Below are 15,679 nucleotides of genomic sequence, written 5' to 3'. Positions count from 1 at the left end.
CTAAACTCTTCATAATCCATACCATCCATGTACCTATCAATACAAGAATGTTTGCTTGCGCCTCATTTTTGTGGTTAGCCATCTCTAACAATTTCTCCAAACTTAGATGTTAACACTAATAATACAATGAGAATATTTACACAACAATAAATAATTCAATTGAATAATATTCTTAGTGCACACAAATAACTATTTCTAAAAACTTAAATGTAACACTAAAATATAGTGAAACTATTTATACAACACTAAATAATGCAAAACAATGATGTTTTCAGTGCACCAACTTCTTCAAAATTAGTTGAGATCATTCACAAAACAAAGTACTAGGCAAAGTTTGCAACAAAAAATAGTATTGAGTTGGACAAGGATAAAAATCTCAAACTAGGTTGTTTAGTCCCAAAAGCATAGTTCTTGTGAAACATTATCCAAAAATTTGAGTCGATAAGTGTTTACTAAAAAATATGCAAATAAATCCCAATAAAACATCACATAAGAATAGCAATCACCAAGCTAACTAGGCAATGATCTAGTGGTGTAGTAGAGAAATTTTCATGTTGATGATGGGCTCAAGATGTATTGGCCTTACTTCAGAAGATGGTGAATTGTAGGCTACACTAGTTTAAGTTGGATGGAAGTGAGCTCTGACAAAGTTTGGTTTCTCAAGTAAAGCTTCTAAGTCTTGAGAGTGTTCTAATTTTTCCATGTTTCATTCCCCACATGATTAGAAAACAAAGTAGCATGAGTTATTAGTAGTTTATCAATTCTAGGAAACAAAAATGCACCAAATACCTCTTGCTAAATTTGTTGTGCACCACCCCTCCTTCCATCCATTATTTGTCCTTCTTGGCTTTGCCTTTGTAATTGAAATGGTAACATAAATTTTGCATTTGTGTCATTCTAGAATGAATACCATGTAGCAACTATTATTGATAACCAAAACCTATAGGCTATAAGGAATTACAAGAATCAAGGAATTTTTAGCCAAAGTAACTCCTCGTGAATCAAAATTGAAGTACTACCCATCCCATTTACTAACCTATGGAGGAATTAGGACATGAGTACCTTGATCATAAAATAGTTATTGTGGGTTGAGCCTTGGAGCACTAGGATGATATGATGATAAACTATTTATTTTTGTAGTAGTAACTCCAATAGGAGCTCTCCTAAGAAAACTAATCCTAGCATGACAATAGATCAAGCATTTACACTGTATGAAAGAACTTGAATCTTCTATACATCTAGCAAATCAATATGGGCATCTTAACTTTTTACCACAAGAAATCTACATACCTATAGTCTCACCCTTCTCTCTAGTTTTCATTGAACCAATGCAACATAAAGAGGTTTTATTCAAGCCATGTTTCCACTCATCTCAACAACCTAAAATTCATGAAAAATACATCACATTCCAAACCATGCCATGCTCCAGAGGATAGAAAACTAGAAAATCTAGTTAGATACTATGAATTCAAACAAAATATCTAACATGATAATAAATAACATCTTACAACATGCATAACTTCTTTTGGAGAAGAAAAAGCCATAAACTCGAAGCCCCTAATTTGACCTTCAGGTCCCTCAAAACCTAAAAATAGTGGCATGATGTTGAGAAATTAAATACACAAATAAGTAGAATGTTTTGCATGAGAAGCTATAGGAGATGAATTTAACCATAATGTAATCTTCAAGAAAATAATAAAATGAGAAGAACCTTAACAACATCATAGTCATGAGAAGACATACCTTGCAAGATGTTATGGTACCAAATTTTGAACACTCTGGCACTCAACTATGCTAGCAATCTGCACTCTCATGCCTGGCCAATGATACAACTGCCTCAAATCTGCATGTAACTTCTTAACACTGGGGTGTGTTGCATAAGGTACTCTATGAGCCTCAAGTACAATGAGCTCGTGCAAACCCCCAATGGAAGGTACATACATATGTCCCCTATGCCGCAAAAGTCCATCAGAATCCAAGGAATACTCTGCAAACTTCCCTTCCAAGGGTCTCTGAGAATGTACTAACTGACTTACTTCTACATAAATCTCATCAGCTGATAAGTGCTGCAAAATATGCTCTCTCAAGTCAGTGCAAGTAGTCACAGATGAAAGTTCATGGCGCCTTCTGCTTAGGGCATCTGCAACCACATTCTCCTTTCCCTTGATGTAATGAACATCAAAATCATACTCACAGAGGAACTCCATCCACCTTCTTTGCCTAGCATTAAGGTTCGGCTGAGAAAATATGTATTGCAAGCTCTGGTGATCGGAATGAAGCTCGAACCTATGACCCAAAAGGAAATGTCACCATCTCACCAAGGCATGAACCACTGCCGCTAGTTCTAGGTCATGAGTAGGATAATTGAGTTCATGAGTCTTCAACTTCCTAGAATCAAAGGAAATAGGTCATCCTTCCTGCATAAGGACTACTCCTAAACCATCTAAAGATGCATTGGTGCACACCACAAAATCTGCAATAGGATCTGGTACTACGAGAATTGGTGCACTCGTGAGGGCTCTCTTGAGCTCTTCAAAATCTCTACCGCACTTCTTCGTCCACTCGTACTTCTTTCCCTTCCTCTAAAGAGAAGTGATGGGGTGTGCCAACCTAGAGAATCCTGAAATGAAGCATCGGTAGTAACCTGCTAGCCCCATAAAGCTCCTCACTTCGATAACACTGGTGGGTGCTGGCCAATCCATGATAGCCCTGATCTTTGATGGGTCTACTGAGACACCATCACCTGATATGACATGACCCAGATAATGTATCTTAGGTCTAAAGAATGTACACTTCAACAAGCTACCAAACAACTGATTCTCTCTCAGCCTGTGCAATACCTATCTCAGGTGCTCTTCATGATCTCTCTCATCATGAGAATAAATCAGAATGTCATCAAGAAACACAACCACAAACTTATCCAAAAGGTATGAAATACTCCATTCATGAGGCTCATGAATACAGCTGGAGCATTCGTAAGGCAGAAAGGTACCACGGTGAACTCATAGTGGCCATACCTAGTACGAAAAGCTGTTTTAGGGATATCACTATCCACAATCCTCAATTGATGGTAACCTGACTTTAGGTCAATCTTTGAAAATACTCGGGCACCCTGTAACTGGTCAAAGAGATCATCGATTATGGGAAGAGGATATCAGTTCTTGATGGTCACCTTGTTCAATTGCCAATAATCAATACACAACCTTAGTGATCCATCCTTCTTCTTGACGAAAATCACCGGTGCACCCCAAGGTGACACACTAGGTCGTATATGCCCCTTCTCCAAGATTTCTTCTAACTGAGCCTTTAGCTCACTAAGCTCATGAGTAGTCATCCTATAAGATGCTCTCGAAATTGGCTCAGCTCCTCGCACTAGGTCTATGTGGAAATCCACTGCCCACAGTGGAGGCATACCAGGAAGCTCTGAGGGAAACACATCTGCAAACTCCTGAAGGATTGGAAAATCATCAAGGGATGGCTCCCTTTCTGATTCTTCCTCTTGGTCACTGATAGTGATAGCAAATAACTGACAACCCTTTCGCATGCACCGTCTAAGCTGCATAGCAGAAATCATACGAAGGGACACTGGCCTCTTCACTCCAAAGATCTCCCTAGAGATACCATCATCATCCACACATTCCACCCTTTTCTGTCGATAATCCACCTTGGCGTTGTGGGAATAAATCCAATCCATGCCAAGGACAACATCATAAGAACCTAGAGGGGTAATGCGCAGGTCAGTCCTAGTTGACATGTCTCCAATCTGCATCTGACAACTCTGCACCATGGAACTAACTGACACTCTAGCTCCTGAGGCTAACTCTACCTCCCAACTAACATCCTATCTAACTGCCACTAGCCCACAATGCTCCACCACAAATGGAGATATAAAAGAGTTAGTAGCTCCGGAATCAAATAAAACTGCAACCATATGGCCCTGTATAATACCTGTAGCCTCGATAACTGTGGCCTGATGCTCAGCCTGGCAGTTGTTAACTGCTGCAAAAACTCTATGGGATCTGCCCATGTCACCAACTGTCGGCTCTGAAAAAGCCCTACTCTGACCACTGGATGCCTGTCCCTGCAGACACTCCCTAGCTATATGACCCATGGCACCATAAGTGTAGCATGGTCTGCGAGAATAAGACCGTGCGCCCTGTGACCCAGACTGCTGTGGGCCTCCTGATCTGCTAGAGCCGCTGAATCCTCCCCTAGAAGACTGCCGAGTCTTCACTGACTAAGACTGTGGGGCCTGCACTTTCTACTCCTGCCTAGGACCCTGTGACTGCCACTGCTTGGGCTTAGAGCCCTGATAACCATGAGAAGGTTTTTGCTACTTCTGTTGGTGTTTTGGCTACTGAGGCTGTTGGCCCCTCGAGAACCCTGCTATAAAATTCTGATTCTCTTTCCAAGGGGGTTTCTGCTGGAAGGAGTTTTGGTTTTGAGGCCGATCTCGTAACTCCTGCCTCCCTTGAGTATCCTCAGCAACTAGTGCTAGCTCCACTGCCTGTCTGAAAGTGGTAGGGAAGGCCATCCTAACTGGGCCCTGAAGAGAGAAATTCAGACCCATGATAAAGTGATGCACCCGTAGTTTCTCGTCCTTCATGTATTCCACATAGGGAAGGAGCTCGAGAAACCTACTCTCGTACTGAGCCACTGTAAGGCCTCTCTGATAAAGAGAATGGAACTCCTCTATCTGCTTCTGCCAGAAATGCTCTGACAAGTATCTCTCTCAGAATCTTTCTAGGAAAGATTCCCATGTGAGGGTGTCCATCCTCACTCCACCAATGATCTCCTCCTGATGCCACCGGTTGGAGGCATCCCCTCTCAACTGATGAACTGCAAGTCATGCTTTTAGATTACTCCCATAAGGGTGTAACCCAAAACACCATTGTAAGCTCTACAACCATGCCTCTGCTACTGAAGCCTCAGTGGTACCGATAAACAATGGTGGTCCAAGTCGAATCAATTCCTTGATGTCATCCCCTACATGCCTACGAGGTTTGTCAAAAGGGGGTTCTCTCTGGTGTATGGACTCTTCCTCGTGATCACCCTGACCCTCTATCTATCTCGATGGGGGACTCCTAGTCCTCTCTTTGACTCTGGGCCCGCCTCCTCTGGGTCTCTCTGCTTCCACTACTGGAGTCTGCTGGACTGGTTGAACTATAGGTACGACTCTCTGCTAAACTACACCGATCAAAGTCTGGAGTGCATCAATTATGTCCTGATTTGGGTTCGGTGGTGGTGGAGATGGTGGTGGAGGTGGAGGTGGTGGTGGTCCACCCTCCTGTCCCACTCTACCACCCCCAGTCTTATGACCTCTGCCTCACCGATTGTGAGTAACAGGTGGCATCTAGACAATTAAAAGTTTGAGTTAAGTTTAGGAAGCATAATGGTTTAAGGTTCCTAGTTTTGAAACAAACTGGGCTCTGATACCAAAATGTCATGCCCAAAACTTGAAGGCAAAACACACACAACAAATTTTTTTTTTTTTTTTTAAAATTAGACATGCCCTAGGTTTGAAATGATTGATAATAGTTTTAGTACAGGTTCTTTACTTTACGTCTTAAGGTTATAAACATGGGTGCGATTACATTGTTAAGATTTTGAAACTTTTGTTACTAGATTGATATCCATCTTAAGTTATGCTATTTAAGGATTAAATGTATCAAAAGATATTAACAGTGTAAGTTTCACTTAACTTTTGACTAAAAGATAAAGGAAACAATCTAACATTTTCTATTGGTTTTAACATTTACATTAATTTGCAATGATATGCAATCAAATTTTCTTACATAACAATGTACATGAATTCGGATCTAAAATATCTTGCAATAACAAATCAATCAACAACTACCTTAACATTCATTCAAATAGCCAATTAATCGATAATTTAATCTACTTAATGGTCAAACAATTGGAGTACGTTTAAATTAAAACTAGCTAATTAGTATTTAAACATAACTAAGTAACAAAAGAAATATTAACAATTACAATCAACGTCCTTAAACAAACATAAGATAACCTTAAACTTTCTTAATTCAACTAATTATTCTTTAACAATTAAGATTTCATTTTAAACTAACTAGATATATATATATATATATATATATATATATATATATATATATATATATATATATATATATAAAATTAATAATGTGAAAATGAAACTAAGATCAAATAATTAAATAACTAACTAATCTAAGACTAAACCTAAAGTTTAAAACTAACCTAACACTATCTCCTAATCTAACTACAACTAAACTAAACTCTCAACACTCTAACATATTTAATAACATTTAAATAAAACACAACTTAACATAATTAATAAACTAACTAAACTACGATTAAGCAAAAACTAAACTAGAGTCAAAAACTAAAATTAAATAAACTAATCTATACTAACATCAAACTCCCCTCCTAACCCCTACTCTACACCTCCTACTCTCCCTACTACAAGGGTCAAATTGACCACCCAACTCCTAGCATGCTGCGCTTCCCAAGCGCTGCACTTGGGAAAGCATGCTGCCAGTTGGGGGTATGTGCATGACAGCACACCTCTCTCTCCCAAACACATGCGACCGGGTGAAAAAGAGAAGGCAAGGATCAACTTGCTAACTTTTATCAAAGAAAAACATTTTGAAATGCTCCCTTCCATGCTGAGCGCTCAAACTGGAGAGGGAGATGGTGATGTGACAAGGGGGGGATGTAAAGTTTTAACATAAAGCTATCTCTTTATCCCAAGCCCCCACATTTTAAGAAGTAAAGACAAGCACAAAGTCAAGGGGGTGCAGAACAGAGGTGATGTCATCACTATGATGGCACAAGGACTATGTTACCAAAATAAACCATTTTTTTTAATAAAAGAAACCTCCTTCAACCTGACGTCCACCAAGGAGAGGAAATACATTAATGGCAAAAAGTTTTTATGGTAAGAAAGGATATTAGAATATTTAAAGTTATAAAGGTTTAATAAATTATGCATTTTATTAGGTATCATTTATATATATTGTTTTATTTCTAATTTTTAAACACTAATAGATTCTTAGAATATTCTCTGTTGCAAACCAAAGATTTTCACATTCTCTCATACAAACTCCAGCATCCTGTAGGTGGGTTATTTGATAATTTGTCTACTCTCTCTTGAAACTCAATGTATATTTTTCTTTTGCAATTATATTACCACAATAGGTGTATGCATTCTCTTATGAATTTCTAATTCATTATTTCCATGAACCTCAAATGGCCATGCATTTCAATAATACCACATTACATGAAATAACCATCTACGTATTCATTTAACTATCTAATAAAACTGATGGATCAACATAATGACTAAACTAGTCATAAGGAATTTGAGAAAATAAGAGAGATCGAAATGATAATGCTCCATTCCTTTTGAAAGGAGTATCAAAATACACAAAGTTATTTCTCTATCATGTTTCAATTTTTGCTTGGATCTCTTGACATAATTCTTCCTACATATTCTTGCAAATTTATTTTCAACACAATCAACCATGAACTAAATCATTTCAAACTTGATAAAGACACCATACATTTACATGGATTAGCAACATCTCTCTCTACCGTCCATATGAATAGAGGCATCACCATACATCACAAATTGAATCATGTATAATTGAACATCATTGTTGCATCTTATCTTTGATACACATTCATATGACAACATAGAATACGAAAATTTTAAGAGAAGTAAATTTACTCAATCACTTATTTTATTATCAACCTGATTCAAGGCTCAGCCGGGAAAGAATCAGGAAGAAAACCCGACTTCGTTGCCATATATAATAAGGTTTAAGAAAAATACAATTTACAATAGGATCTGAATCCCAATCTTCAATAATTTTATCAAATTTTCTTCATGATCAAAACAAGGAGTTTGTAATGTCTTCTAAATCTCATTTCAAGAACCATGGAAGAAACCAATAACTGATCGGGTGACAACCAAGCAGAACCAAAAGCACATCAAGCATGCATAATCATACATGGTTTACACAATAAGATTCACAGTGAATCAAGACTAGGGAGAGGTGGATTCTTCCAACTAGAGAAGTCAAGCACAACACCAATTCAAATGCCCAATCGGAGCCAATAACCAAGAATCTTCCGTTCTTCCATTTAAACTTGCCATACTCATACCAGGTTTGTGCTGACGGGTAGGGGCCCATAACACCCTACCCTTTATCCCTCTTCTCATCCTGAGAAGAGACTCTACACAGGTTGGAGTCCAACTAAACAAACCTCTCCCAAAATTGGTCACTTCTGCCCTCTCCTAGGGTGAGTACTACCAAAACACCCATGCAAGGAAACTCAAAAATTGCAAACATAAACAAGAAAGGAAAACAACCAAAAGAAACAAGGTTTACAAATCTTCCCAACATACCCACAACCATACAACAGTAAAACAACAACAAGGTAACAAGAACATGAAACAAAACACAAAAACTGAATAAGGGAGATGGGAGTTTCCTACCTTCTCAAAGAGGTAATGGCAATGAACAAATTTGAGTAGAGTATCCCTCCTTTCTTCAGGCTTCAAGAAATCTTCTCTAAATGTAGAGATTGGGTAACCAAACCACTAGACCAAGGAAGGCCTCTAAATAAGCCTCCAACTCAACCACCCAAAAGGAGCAATAACTATTTCCACCCACTAGCCACAGTAGAAACTCCTAACTCAACCTACACCTTGGTTAAACCCTAAAAGGAGGTGGGGTAAGACAACTCATGACAACCACTAGCAATTTTCGCACAAAGGCAAAAAGGGACTTTTTGAGTGCCCTCAAAAGTCAAAGCTAGGGTCTTAGGGGTTGGAAAAGACCCCTAACCCATACCCATACCCTTAGGTTAGAATAAAAACATGTTAAAAGCCTTAGGAAAGAGGTTAAGAGACAAAAATAAAATCTAGGAATAAAATAGGTCCATCTAACAACTCTAACTAGCAATTTAAGCACGTAACATTTTACGAGTGTCAAGCGACACTGAAAGAGCATAATTACAAACAATAGGGTTTCCAAATTTTAGCACATGGAGATCAGTTTTGTTCCTTCATAGGGTTTCTCGGCTAAATATCTGCACACTCATTGCACACATCAGTAGTCTCAAAAATCACATGTATATAAACGTATATGTATTAGAAATTTTCATAAATTAAAACATGCATCAAATAAGAGTTTCTTCATCCTACATAATTCTTAACCATTGAAATATCTTAAATCAAATCTCAATTTTATTGATTTCGTCAACATACATATACATGATCATTAAATGACAATCATCAAATATATCTGGAAATAACATCACACAACATGAAATAATAAAATATGTTCTAAGCATCAAATAATGTCTCGACATCTCGAGTCGCGGATAACAAAAATAAGAGTAATGTATCACTATGCTACGATGGGTCGGGGCGAGGCCTCACAGTTTTCTTTGTAAAAGTGACCTAATTCATAAATTAGGTCTCTTTGATCAATTAAATATTAGGACCCTTAATGGTGAGATCATGAACCCAAATTGAACTATGTTGTATGAGGGAAAAAAGGGTACTCAAAGCCATATTTTGTTTGGTGGGTTACTTGGAAAGTCTAGAAGTTTTTCTCATTGCTATGGCTATGTAGCCAATTTATGTGTTGCAAAGTTTGCATACAGAGAAAGGATACAAAGTAACATTTGCAATTGGCTATTGAAATTGTTAAATATTGTGGTAGATAATTTTATTCTCTCTTTGTATTTAGGGTTCTATTGATGCATACTTAAAATAACCTTGTGGGGAATCTAGATTAATTTAATCCGTTTCTCAATTTTACCTACTTACAAGACTAAAGGATGTTTTTGTTCATGTAAATATGAATAATAAGATTGCTCAAAAACTTTATAGAAATATTGGCTTCTCTAATTTTATTTTGATTTTGTAGCTATATATTTATCTCTTCATTGAGCACATTCATGATGAATGTTAATTTTATGTGTATAGGTCGTTGAAGCCACAACAACCAACTCCTTAGGAGAGCAAAAACAACTAATCATGCTTGAACATCAAATCTGAGTTGACTATTGGATTGTATTTTCCATTTGGGATTTTTGGGATTTCCCATCTTCAATATTTTTTAGAAAAGTCTATTTATCTAGCATATCAAGAATTATAAGGATGAGAGAGGTTGAAAGTGACTCACTGTATCTTCTCTCTTTAGAATTTATCAAAATATTGATTTCTATGTGATGCTTATCTCTTCCCCACTATCTCTTTTCCCAATGCAGTTGATGTTCTATAACTAATTCTCTAATTTACTGAGCATGCAATTTGTCTCTAGAATAAGCTTGTCTACACAAATAAGAGTTGGTGCTTATACAACCAGAGTGAAAGGCTGGAGCATATAAGATGTAAGTTGTCCTTGTTGGTTCTTGCAAGTTCATATTCTTCAAACCCTCAATTTGGACTAAATTTTTTGTTGTACTAAACTTGGTAGTGATGTACAGGTTGATAGCCTTGGCTTATATGTATATAGAATAATTCCTACCAAAAAAAAATCAAATCATAGAATATCTTGTTCTATATTATCAAGTTACCTATTGGATACACTTGAGGTTGTAACATCACCATTTTTAACTACTGTAATCAAATTTTATCAAAATTTCTATTGTTTGTGCATTTTGAATTTCTAAGTGTTTTCAATGAAGTCTCCTATTATTAGAAGCAAAATCTATAGCTCATTTTAACCTTGAAAACATGGTACCCTACCATTTGGTTTAGCAATTTTTTCTGAGAGTTGTTATTTTCTTTCTCATACATGGATTATGTTGAATTCCTATAGACCCTGCTACAATTGTAGAATGCATATTAGCAAAAAAATCTTTGTTTGACTAACAACTATTTTGTACTTGGAGTTGTTGATGAGGATGCACTGTAGTGGTCAAGTCACAACACTATTGTGTTTGCCGCCAAGATTCAAGTGTTTCTTAAACCACTAATTTAGAGTGCTTCCACTGGGCTAACACACTTAAAGGTTGTGGACCTTTGCTAGGGGTTTGAAACTTTGAGGCCCTCTAATAATGGTCTTAATGATAAAGTCAATAGGCTCAGAGAAGGCTATGGACTCAAGTTTACCCAATAAAAAGATGTTGGAAAACTGGCTAGAGATAGTAGAAATATTTTGGAGCTATGAAAAGGTGATAGAAAACTAGCCAGAGAGAAAATATTTTGGAGCTATGAAAAATGTTAGAAAGCTTGCTAGAGAGACTGAAATATTTTGGAGCTGTAAAAAGATGTTGGTAAATTGGCTAGAGAGATCAAAATGGCTATTGATTTCTATAAGGAATAGTAGAAGGAAGAATAAGAAGACAATTTTAATGTCTACAAGGCCTATAGAATCAACCTAATTTCATTAAGTAAATTATTTTTCTATGTAAGTTGATAATGAGCCATTCCAACTTCTCAATTTTACTCCTTATTGAATATCATGAGCTAGCAGTTAAGATAGATATAAATTTTCCCCTTCCATCTTTGTGAACATCACACTCTAAAAGGTGTTTCACAATTCCCACTTCCCTAAAATTGCACCAAATAAATGCACCTTTTTTTAAAAAACTTTTAGATGGAGTTCTTCCTAAGCCTATGTCTGAAACTTACATGCAAGGGATTTATAAAAGTGTGTTTGAATCTGATTATACAAGTGTTCCCCACATGAGCATGAGAAAATTAAATCAGCTTGAACTAGGTTCATTAGTCTACCTTTCCACTTCATAAGATTCTCTAGCTTTAGGGTAATTCATGATTCATCAAGGAGCTCATTTCTGCCCTAGTTTATAAGAGGTATTCATTTTAAGGTTTTGGACTTCAGTTTCAAGTAGGTTTGCATGGATAGGTATCTAATCTAACTATGGAAGATGACCTAGAATTTATCCAAGCTATGATGGTCCTTGGATCCCATTCGTAGTGCATGCAGGATGTAGACAATTTTAGTTTCAAATGCCTTGGCAAACATGTATGCAAAATGTGGAAGCATATAAGGCATAATAGTACTTAAATTTTTGACAAAGAGAGGAATCTAATGGAGAGAAAGATAATCAAAATGAGATGATCGTATATTATATCAACTATATTCTCCAATCAGAATCTTCACCCTTCTAGAATCTACACCATACAGTGATCATTCAGGCTATTTGAAAGTTCAAAAATTATACGTTTTAGGTGGACAGGTAAGACAATATTTAATGGTCATTTTCATTGGCATGGCATATCAAAAAGAGCCTACTAGAGATAATAATACAAATTTAAAGGGTTATTAGATAAAGAAGCCTAAATCTAGCAGGAAAAAAACTAATATTTAGGATTGTCTAGATTAGTAGTTTCCCAATCTATGCTTGATATCCTTGGTATGTAGAAATTATTTAAATTCCTTGTTCCAATTGGCTTACCATGGGGTGTCAAGGGTTTCTTCTATTAAAAAATGTTTAATTTGTGGCTTGAATATTTTTTATTCTTGGAATTGAGCTTAAGGAAAATCTTTGTGCCTGAATTTTGTATTCTATTTCATTTCATTTAATTATACTTGTTTCACCAAAAATTGTACAAGATGTTGTGAAAATGGATCGTAAAAAATTGAAAGTGTTATATACAATGTGCATGAACATTTTTATATGGTGTATGGCTCAAGGCAAGAGGATATGCTAAATTAATATATAAATGTCATGAAATGGGTGTGTTGTAGTCTATTAATTAATATATTAGCATAAAGAACCCCATACCAAAAAATGCTCAAGCCACCAATGTTTTTTTCCTTGAAATGACTAACTAACAACTATATTATCAATTGATACAACTTCATTCAAGTGACATGTTAGGATTGCCTAGCTAGGCTAGTTATGATGCTATCAAGGAAAACTATCTGGGAAATCTCACAAAACTACTAAGTTTTATGCTATTCCACATATCATCTAGAGGAAAACTATAGCATATGAATAGAATCTGAGCTTGTGCTTTATATAATGGTGACCTTAAGGGAACCATCATTTTTTATTCTTTATTAACTCTCAACATGTGAAACTGAAAAATATAAGTTTGTTTGCTTGTTAGAAGTTAAAAGATAGGTCATTGTTTTGTGTGATGTAATTACAACTTAGCAATTCTTACACACAAAAAAAAAAAACCCAATATCACATTTTAACTTCAAGGTCTTCGAACCCCCTTTTCCTCTATTCAAACTTCAAACCACTTCTACTTCATTCTTTACTTACTTTCCACATTTATAGCAACATTTGATACTCTATAGTTTCATCTAAGTAATATTCTCAACTTTATGCTTTGACTACCCATTTCAGCAAACTATTGATTTGAAACTTGCTAGGGGAGCTTTGTGATTTTTTCATAGCTGATCTATTTGGATGCTAACATTGCAAAGAAAACAAGCAATCTAATTGCTATCAAAAGAATGGACATAATTATCCATAACACTTTTCAAAGACTAACTTTACGAAGAATTTTTGGAGTGACACAATGTATTCTATCTCAAATACCAAACTTTCATAAAGTTTGGGGTCTTTCAATAATTGCAAAAATAATGACCATCTCCTATGCAACAATAGGACTGAGTCTTGGCATGAAAAAAGTAGTTGGTATTCTTTTTATCCTTTTCTCTTTTAGTTTTATTAGGATACGTTCTGATGACACTCTTATTCTGCTCTAGTTTATTTGTATAGTTTAGATATTTTCAAAATCCTATCAAATGCACCACAATCCCTAACCTTTAAACTTCTAATGGGACTCCAAAATATTGTAAATGTAGAAAATGGAAATATTTATGAAAATATAGGTAGAATCAGCTTGAGCATAACAATATCCATATCATAGAAAGCTTGTCTTGTCCTCCAAGCTATTGGCGACATAGTATTTACTTATCCATACTCTATCATTGTCATAGAAATGGAGGTATGGAAAATGTTAGTAAATAGGCTGTGCAAAAATCTTCTTTTAAGTTGTAATATAAGTGATTATAGATTTACCATATTATCATGCAAGATACTTTGAAACCAAAACCTCCAGAAAATAAAACTATGAAGAAAACCTCCATGTTTTCTATAACAAATAATTTCTTTTATTTTTTTGTGGTTGCTTTGGGAATGCAAAATTTGGAGAGAATGCACCTAGAAACCTCTTGACAAGTTTTGGTTTTTATGAGCCTTACTAGTTGATTGACTTTGCCAATGCATTTGTAGTTCACATGATGGGGGCATACCAGGTTAGAATTTTTGAAGCCTAGTTTTTTCTCTCTATTATTTTCAACTACCAATTGCCCTAATAAGTTTTAATCCAAGGCTAGAAGTTGAACCCTTCATAGATGAAAATAGTTTTTTTCATAACATATCTTGCAAGTATTTTGTCAACCCTTGTTTGATTTCATCGAAGATTGGTTTCTGAACAAGTGGTCAAATAATAGAATTATCAATAATGCATATGGTGTGCCTATTCCCCTACTTATATTGCATTATGTTAATCTATTTAGGCTATTTTGGAGAACTACATTTGTTGATCAACTACTAGTATTTCCATTTTGATTCTATCTTTCAATAATATTCTTGGAATTTTGGGTGCAATTAACTTTTGGCCATTGACAGTGTATTTCCCAATGGGAATGTATATTGTAAAGAATAAAGTTTGAAAATGGATGATTACCTAGTTTCTTATGCAAGCTTTTAGTTTCATTTGCCTTCTTGTCTCAGTGGCAACTTTGCTAGTGTCAATTGAAGGCCTTGTTGAAGGTTAGTACATAGAGAACACATTATATCTTCAAAAATTCCATTGTGAAAGTAGACTCAAGTGGTTTGCAAATGATGTTAAATATATTTTCTACCATCAATGAAATAATTCATTTTGAGAATGTTAAAATATGCATTGAGAAATTACATTACATAGGCATGATAAACAATTTCCATGATAATAATAATGAGGTTCACTCTAGCTTACACATATCAGAAAATATATATTTTAACCCTTACAATTTGTTAATCTTGAGTCCCCCTGGCAATAGGCTGAATTTTTTTCTATCTTACAGGTGTTTGACTGAAAATAGTTGAATAGATTTATATTCGTTCCATGATAAAATTCTATCCTATTACCAAAGGCAAATACAAAATAGTTCTTTTTCAATTATTAACAATGATTCTATGTTATAGTTGATATAACTTATGTTGGTGAAAGGATTTGATCTTGTTAACCATGATTTGGTATGGACCATAATGAATTGATAGAACTCTATGCATTGGTCATTCCTTTAGAAGATTTAACAACAATCAACAAATGTCTTGGAATGTATCTATACTGACATAGATCATGTTGGGTTATATAATTTTGTTGATTTTTTTCCAAGATCTCTTCCACCTATTGTTCTTCCAATGCATTTTATAGATAGACAATCCTTCAATAATGTAGGTTTCATTTCTCAAAATAGCTCTTAAATCAATATATGATGTTGATGCATGATGGATCTCTAGACCAAAACTTTAGGTATGTCTACAAGGGGGTTTGCCTATATTGAACTAGGAAACTATAGTTACATTGGATGTATAGAAGAAGGTGGTCCCTAAATATTCATATGTTGAATTTACATGGTAATATTCTCAAAATTATTTGATCAAGGACTTTTATGCCCAACAATTTGTA

General features: G+C 35.5%; 1 pseudogene; it reads left to right on the top strand.

The window, feature by feature from the left end:
• The window catches only part of LOC149536345 (amino acid permease 6-like), a 76,267-nt pseudogene extending 61,589 nt beyond the window's left edge, over nucleotides 1-14,678 (top strand).
• Nucleotides 14,679-15,679: the final 1,001 nt, after the last annotated feature.

The sequence above is a fragment of the Cupressus sempervirens genome, chromosome 10 (assembly GCF_028749045.1).
Source record: "Cupressus sempervirens isolate cs-2001-9-10 chromosome 10, ASM2874904v1, whole genome shotgun sequence".
In the NCBI taxonomy this organism is placed as follows: Eukaryota; Viridiplantae; Streptophyta; class Pinopsida; order Cupressales; family Cupressaceae; genus Cupressus; species Cupressus sempervirens.
This window is presented reverse-complemented; position numbering and strand designations above follow the sequence as displayed.